This window comes from Notothenia coriiceps, unplaced genomic scaffold (genome assembly GCF_000735185.1).
Source record: "Notothenia coriiceps isolate Sejong01 unplaced genomic scaffold, NC01 NC01_scaffold00037244, whole genome shotgun sequence".
NCBI lineage: Eukaryota > Metazoa > Chordata > Actinopteri > Perciformes > Nototheniidae > Notothenia > Notothenia coriiceps.
Genome location: NW_011369945.1, coordinates 1286402 through 1304040, shown reverse-complemented (window position 1 = coordinate 1304040; position 17639 = coordinate 1286402). Strand labels below are relative to the sequence as shown.

The window sequence follows — 17639 nt, the reverse complement described above, 5'->3', positions numbered from 1 at the left end:
GAGAAACGAATGACTATCCAGGGAGGGAGACGACTCTCTAGCAATAATACAGCATCGGGTACTATTAGACTATTGTATATATTTGTTGGTGATTCCATTCTGATGATGTAATTTTTACGATCTACCAGTGTGTTGTTGTAAGTCTTATAGTTGAGAGGAATGTTGTCAATTATTAAGATTAGATTTACTGTTACATAAATGGCTTTAAATACATGTTTCACTACCATTTGATTCTCCTTTATGTCTGTTTCTTGTGTAACTTTCAATGGCCTTTACCTGTTTTGGCCTCTTCACTAAAGTTGGCTTGGATCCAGTCCACAGGCACACATACATATATGAGTACTTTCCACTGAAAACAATAGATATTGCTCCCCTTCTTTTGTAAGTGTGCTTCCTCATTCTGCATAGGTCTTCCGTGTATTGGTTGTAATACAGTTAGTGTTTGTTGTAAATTAGTTCTCTGTTTTGCTTTTCCGAAATATTTCTTATCTCTTGTAATGTCATTCTGTTAACACAATAATCTCCCTGTTCAGTCAAAGAAGAACTTAATCCCTGATGTGTGACTGTAAAGTGTTTGTTAGCTGGCAGGGCAGAACATAATGAAGCCTTCCTCGAGAAATCAAAACTTAGTTATTATAACATGTTTTCACGTGATTATGTAGAAAAAGCTGTATGGTGCCAGTGATCATTGCTCTCTAAACCATTTCCCACTTTTCCCGAAGCATCTTCTCTGTGTTTTCTTCTGTGGAAAGCAAAATTGTTGGCTGGAGGCGGAGGTGTGATCCAGAAAACCACAAAACAGATCTGAGATCAGATGATAATTTCAGCCACTCTCTCCCTCTAAGTGTCTCTCTGTCTCTCTGCAAAAGCTGGAAGCAAATTCTAATGAATCCTGAAGCATGTACGCACAAGTCTGTAAGTAACTTTCAAAAGAGCAGAGAGTATTATATACTGTATTTTGGTTTTGCACAACATTCACTTGTGCAGCCTATGAAATTGGCTATATCTACAAGACATATCTTTATGTTAGTTTCAACATATTTTCACGTGTAATATACATGAATAAAATCAGCATATGCTTAACATGACATAACAATCAAATGTGTTTCTAAATTCTCAATGTTATGCATTTTACCATAATTTACATATTTCTAATGAATATCAGAATGAAGGAAAACAAAACATTTGTATGCGTACTTTGAAATTGTAACATTTCCCTCCGATTGGTCATAAAAACCTTGTATTCACCTGCAATATCCTCCGTTGTTTTCCGGTCACTGCCCCTCAGATAATCAGACAGACAGAGAGGGCAGCGGGTTCCTCTGTGTTGTTTTTTGTCTATTGTTCTGTATTCACACATCTGTCTGTTTCAGAATAACTGTGCACAGTATCAGGTCTCGCATCTCAGAGTCATATAACAGCAACTCTGTCTATGGGAAACTGATGCTGATTATTTTAGCAGCCCGCTCCCACCACATTGTATTCAGCATTACAAATGTACGTACACCTTTTCATGTGACACGCCTACATTTAATCCCTTTTTGAACAATATCTACAATGTTATTAAAGTAATTCTGCCTTCTGTAGTGTGCCCCATGTAGAGGAGACATTTTCCTTGTAGCTTAGATGATAGAACACTATGAATGGTTCTTTTTATATGTCTGTGCTTGTCGCTGATGCCGGCTCCTAAGCTACTTGCCAGGCAGCTGGTAGACATTTGGCACGTCTCATGCAGACACCGTCCAGAGGCCTGCGCGGCACCTGCTGTCCATCAGTGGGAGGTGAGGCTTGGAATGAGACAACCCCTCAACAGGTGACAGTACAGCACGACTCGCTGTCCTAATATGCTGACCACAATGGCCCAGTGTGACTCTCCTCCACTGATAAGAAAACAGATCATACCAGGAAGGCTGTTCAGTCTGCACCAGGTACATGTGTGGAGGGATACATTGAGTCAGTGACACAGCTGTTGTGTGACTGTTATACTAATCTAACACACGCAGCAAATGCGTCTGTGTTTTCAGCACCAGTTGCCGTCGGCAGGCCTGATGCAGTCTTTTAAATTGGCACACGCCAATGCAAATCAAGTCAGCAGCTGCCTAAAAAAGTGTGTTTGGTTTGTCGAACCAAAACATTGGCCACTCACAGCCGGGCCTCCCAAAATGCTAGTTAGAGCATGTAGCGCTCAGGCCCTTCGCACACAAAAGACAATCGCCTTGTTTACAAGCTAGCCATTTCAAAAGTTACATTCTGCTAGTCATGTGTGAGGGCCACCACAAGCCACAGGCCTGGTGACTTTCAAGTCCATAGCATATGATACGTTTCTTCAAGCATTACCTCTGCAGAGGAGGTTGTGTTTTCTGGTCAATTTGCAGAGTTGTGGAAAAACTACTGGCTATCTTCATCAAACTTGTTGGAAAGGTGAAGCATTGGCTAGGGATGAGCCTATTGCATTTTGGAGCAAATCCAAATCACAGACAGGGGCACAAACCGGGTTTCACTTATGTTTACATTGCAAGATGTTGCAAGAAGTATTTTAGTTGCATTATGTGGAGTTACAATTATCGGAACAAATTCGTTCTCTTCCCCAGCAAGTCGAAACATCAATTCAGAAATGTTGGCACACCTTTGGTAGAGATTATCAAAATATGTCTTGATCTGCTTCCTTTGCTTCTCATTGACATGCAAATACTGGAAATACTCAAACAAATAGGCCTCAAATACATCTTCTTTGTATCGTCCTTGTTGTTTCCAACTCATCCATGGAACACATAACTGCAGCATTGGTCTTGGTGGAGGCCTGTTCTCTCTGACTGCCATCCTATTCTTTTCTTGTTTTTCTTTTATTTGTTATTGTGACATGCACAGTTGTTGATAATGATCAGTGTCTTTACCCAAATTAAATTACTTTTGATGATGGTGACTGGACAGGCAGGGAGGAGCCATCAGAGATAAGATGTGTCCATTAGGTGTTATTTAAGAGGAGTTGCCCGCTTCAGTAATAACGTTTCTGCAGCCTGTGTCATTGGAGTGCTGGCCTAAAAGCACACAACGGTAATGCTGCTGTGTATCTGACATGATGCCAGTGAGTGGCCCCATTTACTTTGACATATCACCCCTTGCTAAGAATTATAGTCCGCAGTCGAGTACACTGGTGCAGAAATACACACTCAGCAGTTGTACCAGAGCAGAGAGGGGAGATGAGGAACACATTTCTGCAGGTGCTGTACAGTTTAATCTTTTAAGAGGTGTGTAGTATGTTAGATATGTTTGGATATAGATGATTTATTTTCTATAATCTTAATCGGTGAAACAGCCTTTGGATCCTGTTAGTGTTTTTCATTTTTAGAGATGATAAGCATCCCATTATTCGGTCAGTCATACGTTTTTTCTGAAAACCATAGACTACAGACTGTGAGCCACACTCCTTTGAGTGACTTTGTATGGGCTTTTGAAAGTCACACAGTAGTTTCTCTGTCCACACAGCCACTGCAGTAGCTGGTGTCCTCTCACTGGGCCGTCACAGTGGATCTTTGTTGATATGAGCACATGCAGGACCAAGAAAAAGCAGAGGAAGAAGAACAAAGCAAAAACACATAAACACTCTACTGTCTGAGTCAATGGGTTCCAACAAGGTCTTATGATATGTGTTATGATTTAACAAAATATATTTTATGTTTTTAAATGTCTGTACGATAATGAACTTCCTGTGCCAAAGGTATTGATTTTCTTTTCTTTCATCCTCAACATCTATTCAACTTAATTTATGGCGATTTTGATACAGCGTCACGTGGGCCGAGGTTTTTCTCACTTCTACAAAAGCAGGCATTGATGAGGATTCACCCGAGTAATACGCATTCAGGGGGGAATCACCATGTCTTTTTAGAGATTATCAAAATATGTCTTTATTTTTCATCCCTCCTAGCAAAACAAGGAAGGGCCATAGACAAACCGGCTTAGGAAAGGCTTAATGCAGGGAAGGGGAACATTAGTGATGTCACGTGATCAGCTAGAACAATAAGGGATGTTCACACAGTTCTCTGTCTTTGGGTTGTTCTCCTTAATCTGTATGTGGACTTGTAAAGTATTTACGCAGGTCTCTGGTCACTTTATATTTAACCAAAGTTAACTTACGAAACGGATATAAAGAAATAGTTTGTAGTGTGACCACTACAGAGAAAACAGGCAGCTTTGAGCCCAGTCACCGGGTGGAAAAAGGCCTTTAAATGGCACCTCTTTGATTCTGTGCCTTTGAGCAGGTTCAAAAGTGTCCAGCACACATTGATATTTAGCAGGGCGATTGATGTATTAATGCCAGAGAGGTTAAAGGAGAGCAGGGGGTGGACTGGTGGGACATTTATCCTCTGCTTTATTCTCTGCATGAGTGCTGTTGCAACTCTACAGCCTTAAGTGCTAGCTAGACCATTCACTGTATGTCACTTTTTTATTTTGAAACACCAGTATGTCCAATATAGTTGTAAAGGAAAGTGCCATTCAGGTGTGTTTGATTAATGGCAACTTGAATGAAAATGCACCCCTATATCCTAGCGATGAAGTGCAGTGGTGTGCACCAACCAAAGTCCGCAATTGTAAAAAGGAAAGTAGAAAGTAGGGTTAAACCCTCACGGTGGCTATTTGAAAAGCATGAGACCTGTGGAAGCCCATTTGTGGTTTAAAATGTTAGCGTCCATGCAGGATTATAAATAGTTTTTTTGTTTATGCAGCTTATTGTTAGCCTAATCTATAGATGTGTGTGTGAGTGTGTTTGTGTTTCCGCCCGCGTCTTGATTTGTCCCTTCCCTGATTAGCGAGACTGTGTATGAAGTCCATTGAAAAGATAGCTACATTTTCCTAACAACTTAGACCTTTTCTTTGTAGTTTTTGCCATCATTTTGGTTACTTATATTGAAAATGTAATCATCCATTACCTTTTTAAAGTGGCAGGGTCTGCATTTCCAGTGATGTCATCTTACTGGATGGATGTTGGAATCACGCCAAAGGTTTGTCTGGTGAGGCAGAGTCTCACTGGTCAGCCCGTATTTAAGGACAAGGCCATGATTTAAGGGACAAGCTATTGATCTGTTGCGCATTAGGAGGAAGAGATCTTGTAGGAGTGATGTGCATGAGTTCATTTAATTCGGCTTGAAGCCAAGATTTCAGTGCTACACCCAAACTGCTCTCTAACTGTAAACCTTCTATATGAGTCTTATTACTTTGGCCGTTGAACAAGCACTATAATCATTTAGGTTTATAGCAGAGTTTTTAAAAACTGTCAACCAAAACCTATTGTTCTTTTCAATTCTTTGCAGCGATTTCTACTATCTTTAAGTTTTCCCGGCTTTAACAGAATTCTCCCCGGTGGCCCTTTAAGGCAGTAGACACATTGTGAGCTCTCTTTCTCTCTGTGTATTAGGTATTGAATCAGTGACCTTTCTGGTTTGTATGAGCTCATGGGAAAAGTGGGTGTTTCCACAGGAAGTTAATGCCTTTTCCTCCCCCTCTTTTTCTCTTGCTCTCCCGCTCCATGTTGCATACAGTCTCCCTCCCCCTCACACCTTTCATTCTGTCTTATTTTGTTCAACTATTTCTCACTTCAAGCACTCTTAAGTGCTCAACAAACAATACTCCTTACCCAGATTCCTGTGCAACCCTGTGAAGCATGGGAAGAGAGGTGGTGGTGATGGAGGAGGACATAGAATGTAAAAATGCAAAGGAAATGGTCCTCAATTCCATCTGTTCAACATTAAACCCTCACGGTGGCTATTTGATTACTGACAGCTGCCCAGAGTCCAACCCAAGAGGTTCAGCAAAGGTTAAACCTGCGCTTGTTTGGGGACAGGAAGTAATATATCGATGCCCCCAGTCAAATTTCTCTTTTCTTAGATCAATGCCCAATGCTATCCTGCTTTTGTGTGTGGTACTTCCAAAATGTTTAACCTAGATGCAGCATAATGTTGATTTCAGTGGACTGAGATTTATCTTGAAAGGTTACAAAAAAAGTATCTATAGTAAAATAAATCCAGTCAATAATATGAATATCAGTTTACCTTCAGAGGAAATCCTTTAAAAGAAGGATTGGCATGAATATTTATACCATTCTACATTTCTTATGTTTTCATAAGCATGAACAATATATGAGTTGTCATGTCATAATGTATTATCAGAAATGGATCATCCCAATCTGTCACATTCTTCGAGCTGAGGCGGCGACCTGGCAGGATCCAGACTGTCTGGCCTGTCGTTGTGTCCTTAATTGAAATGTCTGCACTTGGCTGTGGCCCACTGAACGTGTTTCACTTGTCTGCTGGGGGGCAATTTCCCCCTCTATACCCTGGCCACATCTGGTGGCCACCCCTATCTCTCCAGCTCCTTGGTGCTGATGTCTCAGTTTGTGTAGCAGTTTGTATCGCTCTGTCAGCAAAGATAAGCGTCAGGGCCAGTTTGAGAAGCTTGGGTTGAGAACCAAATCTTCTCCTGACAATTGTAGTATTACATATTTCCTGATGGTAAATGATCATCTCAGACAAGGGCATCTAAATCATACAACTGTACTGCAATGGCTAAATGTATAATCTAGTGTTACTGATTGTGAATTCTCAATAAACTTAGGCAAACGAAAGCACAACTCTTGAGAATGTTGTTGCCCACCTTCAGTTCTATTTTGCATTTGCCAAATGCACGACACCACGCTCAGTTCATTTTCACACCGACATACCTCCATCCAGAGCTGTTGTTAGTTTACAATGTAAAGAAAACAAGCACATTTGAGTGACTCTTCTGGGAACCCAAGTTGAGTGGTTGTTAAATGCCGGCACTAAAATAAGTAACTTGGTGTTACTTTCACTATTCTTAATGACAACATCTTTTGTTTTATCTATGAGATTTATGTATAACAAAATGTTGTGTGCTGTGGTGTGTCGAATAAGGGGGTTGGGGAATATAATAAAACTGCAAATGCTGCCAGAATTATTTTCAAGAATAGCACAATTAAATGGCATTCAATCAATATACATTTTCTTTAATTAGAGAATAACTACGGCTGATGATTTTACAGTCAAGCTCTGTGAATTATCATTGGGCATCAGGCAGTGTGTGGAGGGTAATTATCTCCAAACAGTGTCAATGACTATTTGCTTTAGCTCAGCATTCCCTCTAATTAAGACTTGTAGTAGGCAGGCACATGGTTTCTCCATTATCTCTGTAGGTGCAGTATGTTTTTGTTAATTAATCGCCCAAGGTCTCTTTTTTTTATAGTGTAAATCTCAGGTTTTTATTTTTTGGTGCTGAATCTGTGGTTTTGTGCTCTGTGTAGTTAATGATGCTGTAGTGGTTAGCAGTCAAAGAGGCGGCTATAACCAAACAAGTAGGATAACAGACAGAGATGGAAAAGGATCTATATTTAGTGTTAGTAAAGCTGTTTGTGTGGAGAGGAAGTGGGTGCATAGTGCAAGCACGATGTTGATTACACGCCTACACATATCACCCGTTCTTGCTTTCCTTGAGGCTGGCAACCAGCAGTCACAGTATTTATTGCTTTATGTCTCGACTAAAGAAGCTAAAAAAGAAGCCAGAGTAGGTGCTTGAAATCTAAATGGGAATTTAAATAGACATACACTACAAGCTGGACCAAATATGGCATTTTGATTTTATACTTTATGTTTACTAGTGAGGCGGTTTAGCAGACAAATAAACAATGAGTAGATGCTATCTTTGTGGTTTGTTACGTTAAGTTTTATTTAAAAATAGTGCTTTTAAATGCATCACTGATGACTACTTTTTAAAACATGGCTTGAAGGAGATCCATAGGAGGTTTATCGACATTGAATAATGTTAACCGTGTAATCACTAATGCCATCCCCACAGCAAAAATGCTAAACATTTCCAGATTCCAGCTTATCTCATTTGTTTGATAATGTATTTTCAATTGGATTTGTTTGGTGAGTGGACTGTAGTTCGGACTAAATGGTCCGTTTAATGACATTAACTTGGATTTTTTTGAATAGAAGATAATTAACTAATTAATATAAAATATTAATCAAGACAGTTATCAAACATATCATCTTTACTAGTAGCCCTAGTGTGTTTTTCTGTCATAGTGTTGTAATTTCAGTCTGTCTATGTTTTGCAAAGCATCCACATAAAGAACAGAATGCAACAAAAGGGCTCAAGACTCATCCCCCGACATCGCGCTGGAAACAGGCCTCTAATGTTTTCCTGGTGTGAGCGTGCATGTGCTGTGTGTGGGTGGACGGCTGGGATGTATGGAATGCTCGGGAGGGGGGGAGGTACTGAGTGACAGGTTTGGACTTTGGTTGGCGGGCAGGGTGGGGAACATGTTGTCTGTGACATCACCATCATCCGAAGGTTCGGCCGGGCCAGCTGCCTGCTGTAGAGGTGGAGTTTCCTTCCTGGTGAGGGGACCGGGGCCACCAACATCTAAACGTGTGTGTGTGTGTGTGTGTGTGTGTGTGTGTGTGTGTGTGTGTGTGTGTGTGTGTGTGTGTGTGTGTGTGTGTGTGTGTGTGTGTGTGTGTGTGTCACAATACTGTCATACCAGGCATCAGTACTAAAATATTTAAAAACAACAAGATGTTTGTAGTCAATTGACTTTTTTTTATTTTTTTATTGTTTCACACATTTNTGTGACAACTACAAAAGAGAAAAAAAAAAAAACAGGGGCAGCTTTTGAGCCAGTTCACCGGGTTGGAAAAAAAAAGGCCTTTAAAAATGGCAACCCTTCTTTGATCTGTTGCCTTTTTGATTCAAGGTTTTCAAAAAGTGTGCCAAGGCACACAAAAATTTGATATTTTTAGCAAGGGCGATTGATTAGTAATAAAATTTTGCCCAGAAAGAGGTTAAAAAGGGAAAAGCGCAGGGGGTTGACTGGTGGGCGACATTTTATCCTACTGCTTTATTTCTCTGGCATTTGAGTGCTGTTGCAAACATCTTAACAAAAAGCTTAAAGTTTTTTGTAAGCTAAGGAACCATTCACTGTATGTCCCACTTTTTATTTTTTTTGAAAAACACCAAAGTTAATGTTTCCAAATTTATTAAAGTTTTTGTTAAAAAGCGGAAAAAGTGCCATTTTTTCAGGTGTGGTTGATTAATTAAAAATTGGCAAAACTTGAATGAAAAATGCCACCCCTATATCCTAAGCGGATGAAGCAAGTGCAAAAAAGTTTGGTGGTTTTGCACCCAAAACCAAAGTCCGCCAATTTTGGTTAAAAATAAGGAAAAGTAGAAAAAAAAAAAAAGTAGGTTAAAAAAAAAAAAAAAAAAAAAAAACCCTTTCACGTTTTTTGGCTCTTTGAAAACAAAGCTATTTTGAAGAAACCCTGTGGAAGAAAGCCCAATTTTTGTGGTTTTAAAAAAAAAAAAAAATTGGTTAAAAGGACGGTCCCCTTGCACGGGGCATTATAAAAAATTAGTTTTTTTTTTGTTTATGCAAAAAAAAGGCTATTTTTGTTTAAAGCCTTTTAAAATCTATAGATTGTTTGTGTTGTTTTTTTTTGAGTTTTTGGTTGTTTTGTGTTTTTTTTCCGGGCCCGCGTTCTTTAGAAATTTGTTCCCTTTCCCTGATTTTAGCGAGGGGACTGGTATTGAAAAGTTCCATTTGAAAAAAAAAGATTTTAAGCCCTTTTAAAACATTTTTCCTTAAACAAAACTTAAGGGACCTTTTTTTCTTTTTTTGTTAGTTTTTTTGCCATTTTTTAATTTTGGTTTACTTATTATGAAAAAAAATTTGTAAATCAATTCCATTTAACCTTTTTTAAAAAAAGTTGGGGGCAGGGTCTGCAATTTCCGTGAATTTGTTCATTCTTTTTACTGGATGGATTGTTTTTGGGATCACCCCAAAAGGGTTGGTTCTGGTTGAGGGCAAGAACGTTCTTTTCAACTGGTTTCAAGGGGGCCGTATTTAAAGGGAACCAAGGCCATTGAATTTAAGGGAAACAAAAAAGCTAATTGAAAATCTGGTTTTGCGGCTTAGGGAGGAAAAAAAGAAGAATCTTTGTAGGAGTGAATTTTGCATTTTGAAGTTTCAATTTAAAATTCGGGCTTGAAAAAAAAAGGCCAAAGATTTTTTTTTCCAAAAAAGTGGCTACAAAACCCAAAAAAAAAACTGCTTCTTCTAACTGTAAAAAACCTTACGCTATTATTTTGGGAGTTTTCTTTTATTTTTTACTTTGGCCGTTTGAAAAAACAAAAAGCAACTATAAATCATTTAGGTTTATAAAGGCAAAGAAGTTTTTTAAAACAAAACTTTGTCAAAAAAACCAAAAAAAAAAAACCTATTGTTCTTTTTTCAAAATTCTTTTTGCCAAAAGAAAGCTGATTTTTCTTAACTATCTTTTTAAAAAAGTTTTTCCCCGGGGGCTTTTTAAAAAAAACAGGAAAATTCTTTTCCCCGGTTGGGCCCTTTAGGGCAAGTAGGGAAACACAAAATTTTTGTTGAGCTTCTTCTTTTCTTCTCTGTTTCTTTAATTTAGGTTTTGAATTCAGTTGAAACCTTTTTCTGGTTTTTTGTATGAGGGCTTTTCATGGGAAAAAAAAACGGTGGGTGTTTTCCACAAAAGGGGAAGTAAAAAGGCCCTTTTTCCTCCCCCCCTTCTTTTTTTCTCTTTGCTCTTTCCCGGGCATCCATTTGTTTGCATTTTTACAAGTTTTCTCCCTGCCCCCTTTCAAAAAACACCTTTTCATTTTTCTGTCTTAATTTTTGGTTTTCAACTTTAATTTTCTTCACTTTTCAAAGCAACTCTTTAAGTGGACTCAAAAAAAAAAAACAAAAAAAACAATTAAAAACTTTCCTTAACCCAAGAAATTTCCCTGTTGGCAAAAAAAACCCTTGTTGAAAAAAAAAAAAGCATGGGAAAAGGAAGAGGGTGGTATAGGTGATTTGGAAAGGAGGGGGACAATAGAAATGTTAAAAAAAATTTTTTTTGGGCAAACAAAAGGAAAAAAAATGGTTTTCACTCAAAAAAAATTTTCCATCGCTGTTCAAACATTTTATAAAACAACAAAAAAAAAAACACCCTTTCACGGGGGGCTATTTGAATTAAAACTGGGGACAGCTGCCAAAAGAGTCCAAAAACCCCAAAAAGAGGTTTTTCAGCAAAAAAGGTTAAAACCTTTTGCGCATTGTTTGGGGGACAGGAAGTAAAATATATCGATTTTGGCCCCCAGTTCAAATTTTCCTTTTCTTTTTTTCTTTAGATTCAATTTGCCAATTGCTATTCCTGCTTTTTGTGTTGTTAGGGTTTTTTAGTCAAAAAAAAAATTGTTTATAAAAAAAAAAAAAAACCTTAAACGATGCACAGCATTTAATTGTTTTGGATTTTTTTCAGTTTTGGGAACTGAAAGAATTTTATCTGAAAAAGGTTAAACAAAAAAAAAAAAAAAAAAAGGTAATCTATTTAGTTAAAAAATTAAAAATCCAGTCAAAATAAATATTGGAATATCAAGGTTTTTTACCCTGTCAGAAGGGGAAAAGAAAATCCTTTAAAAAAAAAAGAAGAGTTGGCAATTTCTTTTGAAAAGTTAAATTTTTATAAACCAGATTCTTACATTTTTTCTTATGTTATTTCAATAAAGCCAATTTTTTTGGAACAAAATATATTTGAGTTTTTGTTTCATTTGTCATTTAAATTTGTTTATTATTCAGAAAATGGGATTTTCAAACCCCATCTGGTTCTTTCGAGCTTTTTGGAAGGCCGGCGAAAATTTTTGTGTATTGTGTAAATCCTAGGACGTCTGGCCTGGGTCGTTGTGTTTCCTTTAAATGAAATTAGTCTGCAACCTTTGGCTTTGTTTGGGTTCTCTATTTAACTGAACGTTGTTTCCCCCACTTGGTCTTTGCTTTGAGGGGGGGCCAATTTTCCCCCTTCTATACCCCTTGGGCCCACAAATTTTCTTTGGGTGGGCCCACCCCTTATCTTTTTTTCTTCAAAGCTTTTCCTTGGTTGCTGGATGTTTTTTTCTTTTTCAGTTTGTTGTAAGCAGTTTGTATCGCTCTTGGTCAGCCAAAAAAAAAAAGAAATAAAAAAGCGTTTCAAGGCCAGGTTTTGGAAGAAAAGCTTTGGCGGTTTTTTGAGAAAAAAAAAAACCAAAATTCATTCTCCTGGAAACAAAATTGTTAGAATTACATATTTTCCTAAATGGTAAAAAAAAAAAAAATTGATCATTTTCCTTTCAAGAACAAAGGGCGCAATCTAAAAAAAAAATCATTCCAAAAAAAAAAAAAAAACTTGTTTAACTGCAAATTGACTTAAAAATGGTATAAAAAAATCTTTAGGTTGGTTACTTTGGGAAATTGTTGCAAATCATCAAATTAAACTTAGGCAAAAAAACGAAAAAAAAGCACAAAAACAACTCTTGGAAAAAAGAATGTTGTTGCCAACCTTCCAGTTCTAATTTTTGCATTTTTTGCCCAAAATGCAGGGACCCACCAACGCTTTCAGTTTCAATTTTTCACACCGGACAATTAAACCTTCCAATCCCAGAAAAAAAAAAAAGCTGTGTTTTTGTTTACAAATTGTAAAAAGGAAAAAAAACAAAGCACAATATGAGTTGGGAACTATCTTTTTTTTCTGGGAAAAAAAAACCCAAAAGTTTGAAGTGGATTGTTTTAAACAAAATTTTGCCGGCACTAAAAAAATTTTAAAGTAAACTTTGGTTGTTTTTTACTTTTCCCAACTATTCTTTAATTTGACAAACATCTTTTGTTTTAAATTCTATTGAAAAGATTTAATGTATAAAACAAAAAATTTGTTTTGTTTTTTTTTTTTTGCTTGTGGTGTTGGGGTCGAATAAAAGGGGGTTTGAGTGGAATATTAATAAAAAAAAAACTTTGCAAAAAATGCTTTGCCAAAAAGAAATTTAATTTTCAAAAGGAATAGCAACAACTTTAAAATGGCAATTTTCAAATTCAATAATACAATTTTCTTTTAATTTAGAAAAAAGAAAAAAAACTACGGGGCTGAATTTTGAAATTTTTTACCAAGTTTTTCAAAAGCTTCTTGTTGAAATTCAATTTTTCAATTTGGGCACTTTTTCAAGGCAGTGGTTGTGGAAGGGGTTTTGGTAAATATATCTCCAAAAACAAAGTTTGGTTTCAATGACTATTTTTGCTTAAGTCTTCGCATTCCTTCTTAAAATTTAAAAGACTTTAGTTCAGTTTTAGGGCAAAGGCAAACATTTGGTTTTTCTCCATTATTCTCATTTGTTTAAGGTTTGCCCAGGTATGTTTATTTTGGTTGTAAATTAATCGCCCCAAAAAAGCGTCTTTTCTTTTTTTTTATAGTTGTAAAAAATTTCTTCAAGTGTATTTTCTTTTTTTTTGGTTTTTTGCTGAAATCTGTTGGGTATTTTTTTTTGTTGCTCTGTGTTAGTTAATGAATGCATTTTGTTAAGTGGTTTAGCAAAGTTCAAAAAAGAAAGAGCGAGCTATAACCAAAAAAAAAACCAAGTAGGATAAAAAAAACAAGACAAAGAGGAATGGAAAAAAAAGGAATCTAATTAAATTTTTAAGTTTGTTTATAGTAAAAAAAAGCTTGTTTTGTGTGGAGAGGAAAAAAGTGAGGGTGCAAATGTGCAAGCCCACGAATTGTTGCATTTTAACACGCTTAACACATTAATCACCCGTTCTTGCTTTTTCTTTGGAGGCTAGGGGGGCAAAAAAAAAACAACCCCAGCAAAAGTCAACCAAGTAATTATTTAATTTTTTTGCTTTTAATGCTTTTCGAATTAAAAGAAAAAGCTAAAAAAAAAAGAGGCCAAGAGTAGGTGCTTTTTTAAAAAAAATCATAAAAATTTGGGGAATTTAAAAAAATTAAGGACATTTTTACCCAAACTAAACTAAAAGCTGGACCCAAAAAAAAATATTGGGCATTTTTTGATTTTATTTTTTTTTAAACTTTATGTTTACTGGTGAGGCGGTTTAAAGCAAAGGGACAAATTAAAAAAAAAACAAATGAGGTAAGATTTTGACTAAATCTTTTTTGGTTTGGTTTGTTTCGTTTAAGTTTTTATTTTTAAAAAAAATTAGTTGCTTTTTTTAAAATTTTTTTGCATCACTGGCATGAAACTTTACTTTTTTTAAAAAAACATTGGGCTAGAAAAAGGAGAATTCCATTAAGGGAGGTTTATCGGAAACAATTGAAAAATTATTTAAATTTTTTTTAAAAACCGTGTTTTTTAAATCACTTAAAAATTTGCCAATTGTGCGCGCCCCACAGCAAAAAAAAAATTTTGCTTTAAAACAATTTTCCAAAAGATTTTTCCAAAAGGCTTCGTAATGCGGTTCAAAATTTTGTCGGGTTTTGGATATTTGTATTTTTCAATTGGATTTTGTTTTTTTGGTGGAGTTTGGGGGAAACTGCTAGTTTCGGACTAAAAAAAAATGGGTCCGTTTTTTAAAATTGAAAACATTTTAAAAAAAAACCTTGGATTTTTTTTTTGAATAAGAAAAGAATTTTTTTTGAATAAAGAAGAATAAATAAACTAAAAATTTATATAAAAAAATATTTAATTTCAAAAAAGGAACAGGATAGGTCAAAAAACATTAATCAAAAATCTGTTACTAGTAAAAAGCCCCTTTAGTGTTTAGGGTTTTTTCTTCGTTCATTAGTGTTTTGTCCATTTTTTTCAGTCGTGTCTAATTTGTTTTGCCAAAAAAAAGCAAAATTCCAAACATAAAAAAAATGGAAAAACGGAATGCAAAACCAAAAAAAAAGGGCTCAAAGAAACTTTCATTCCCCGGACAATCGCGACTTGGAAAAAAAAAACACAGGCCTCTAAATGTTTTCTTTATCCTTGGTGTTGGGACCGTTTTGCATGGTTGGCTTTTGTGTTTTTTGTGGGTTTTTGGGGGACGGCTTGGATGTATGGAAATGCTTCGGGAAGGGGGGGAGGAGAGGTTTTTAACTTGACGTGAAAACAAGGTTTGGGACTTTGGTTGGGCGGGCAGGGTGGGGGGAAAAAAATCATGGGTTGTTCTTGTGGAACCATTCACCCAAAAGTCATCGAAAAGGTTTTTTTCGGGCCGAGGGCCAAGCTGCCTTTGCTTTTTACCTTTTGCTGTACGAAAGGGTGGAAGTTTTCCTTTCCTGGGTGCGAAAGGGCGAACCGGGGCGCGCCAAACAATCTAAAAAAAACGTTGTTTGTGTGTGTTTGTTGTGTGTGTTGTGTGTTGTGTGGTTGGTGTTGTTGTGTGTGTGTTGTAGTTGTGGTGTTTGTGTGTTGTGTGTTTTGTTTTGTTTGTTGTTGTTTTGGTTGTGTGTGTTTGTGTGTTTGTGTGTTGTTTGTTGTTGTGTTGTGTTGTTGGTGTGTGTGTGTGTTGTGTTGTTTTGTGTGTTGTGTGTTGTTGTGTTGTTTGTTTTGTGTGTTGGTGTTGTGTGGTGTGTGATGTTGTTTGTTGTTGTTGTGTGTGTGGTGGTGTTGTTGTTGTTGTGTGTGGTGTTGTGTGTGTTTTTGTGTTGTTGTGTGGTGTGTTGTGTGTGTTGGTGTGTGTTGTGTGTTGTGTTGTTTGTCACAAAAAATGAACTGTTCATTTTTTTTTAACCAGGCAATTCAGTTTTTTAACACTAAAAAAAATATTTAAAAAAAAAAAAAACAAAAAAACAAAAGGAATGATTTTGTTAGTCAATTTGACTTTTTTTTTTTATTTTTTTTATTGTTTTTCACACATCCTTTTCCCCTTGGGTTATTTTTTTTTAAAAACATTCATTTTTCCTTGTTGGTTTTCAAAACTTTGTGTCAAAAAAAAAAAAAACAAAGAAAGAAAAATTAGTTTTACAATGTTGAAAAGGAAATTTGGTTATTTTTTTTTTTCCATTGTTTTGGGGGATTTTTTTTTTTAATTAAGGGACCAAAAAAAAACTTATTTTAAAAAGATTAAAAAAAAAAAAAAAACACCCCAAGAAAAAAACAAGAAAAAAAAGGATACATTGATAATGAAAGAATCCTTAGTTGCAGACTGAAACCATATGTGTGGAGCTTAATTACATTTTTTTTAACGTAACATCGACACTAAATGTTGTCTTAACAGAAGTAACTGTACAAGAACTTTTCAAAGAATGTGTTAAAAAATAAAGAAAATACCTCACAAAACACTTACTCCTAACCTACGGGACAGTTTCGGCTTCTTGGGCAGTGGTCAAAAAGCACTGAGGTTTAAGCCATTGCCCTAATTGTTAGTGGTGGACGTAGTATTGACTTGTGGGTGCTTTTGTTCCCCAAAAACCTTTGGGCAGCTCTACTCGTCTCATACAGACTGATTCATTCTGTTTTAGGAGCCTGTTAAATCGGATGAAGTCATCGGCTTATATCAGATTTATAGGTCATATTACTGGACATGACTCAGGCTGGTTATGTCACATAGTTATTGGTAGGCCTCCTGAGTCATGTTGCACTCCCTCTCCGAGCCCCCTGCCCGGCTCCTGTTAGTGCTGGCTCCAGTGCTGCTGGAACTGCAAAACAGCCTCATCTATCACGGGGAACGGCTCTGAGGGTATCAGCTCAGCCAGAACAGTGCGCAAGGCAGCTACACTACCCAAGCACGTGGAGGGAGGGGAGACGTAGCGAGAGGAGTGCAGAGCTCACTGCGGCTGCCCGAGGTTGACAGAATAGGAATAAGAGGTTGACGGGAAGCCGTGGTCACGTGCCGAAGCAACGGCTGGGAGAGTGGTGAAAATATAGGCAGATTTTCTTCCTTTTCTTTCTGTCTTTCTATCTGGTCGTCTGAAGGCAGTGCAGTGCAGTGAAGCATGTTCTAGGAGGACACACAGTAATACTGATGAATTATTGAACAGTGGTGAGTTGGTGTGACAGGCCAGTATACTTGCATGCTGCAGAGCGACAGGAGAGTGAAAGGGAGAGATTATCTGCATCCCTTGCAACAAAAGAAAACGGCAGGTGAGAAGAAAGACACAATATGATTGAATTAAAAATGTTCACATCAAACTAGAGCTTGAGCTCATAAAGGATATTGATTTCTTCTTAGTTACATTTTTTTAGAGTTTGAAAAAATATAATGACAATTTATCGTCTTTTTATCGTCTGATTTTATGTTTTTGCCATATGATCGTTAATGGTTTTAGATTTTGGACTGTTGGCAAACAATTTGAATATTCCACCTTTGGCTGTGGGGAAATAATTTTGTATTTTCCTACTAAACGTCTCAAATAAAAGAAAGGAAAACATATTAACATATTTGTGGCATTTGGATACTACTTAGGACCCCAAAGCAGAGACTGACACAAATAAAGTTTCAAAGTGTTTAATAAAGGCAGCTAGTCCACGGCAGGTACTGATGACAGGGAACTGGCTGGCTGCAGAAAGGTCCAAAAACAAAGCAGAGGGAAAACGTCCCCGACAAAAACTCAAAAGTTCCTAAAAAACTGCGAAGTGAACAAAACTAGACTCAAGGCTGCAGAAAGGCACTCCGGATCGTCGAACAGCATTAATTCTCTGGCAGAGAAGCGAGGTGAGGGCCAGTGCCTCATCTGCAGCCAGGAGAATACCAGCCACGCCCCCTGTCACACACCAGCCCTGCAGAGAAGGAGAGACTGGCCGTTTCGAGGATACTGGCTTGGTAGTCGCATACTTCCAAGTCACTTCCTTCAGAAACGAAGCAAGTATACTTC

General features: G+C 37.0%; 1 protein-coding gene across 2 annotated transcripts in view; it reads left to right on the top strand.

The window, feature by feature from the left end:
• Nucleotides 1-17639, top strand: part of rras2 (RAS related 2) — a 33371-nt gene that overhangs the window by 6839 nt on the left and 8893 nt on the right. The window contains exon 1 of one of the 2 annotated variants that reach the window (XM_010793171.1): nucleotides 16767-16908. The exons of the other annotated variant lie outside the window; for it this stretch is intronic. The gene's annotated coding sequence lies outside the window, so the exon portion shown is untranslated. Of the gene's footprint in view, nucleotides 1-16766; nucleotides 16909-17639 lie in introns of those variants that run through there. 2 annotated transcript variants of the gene reach the window in all.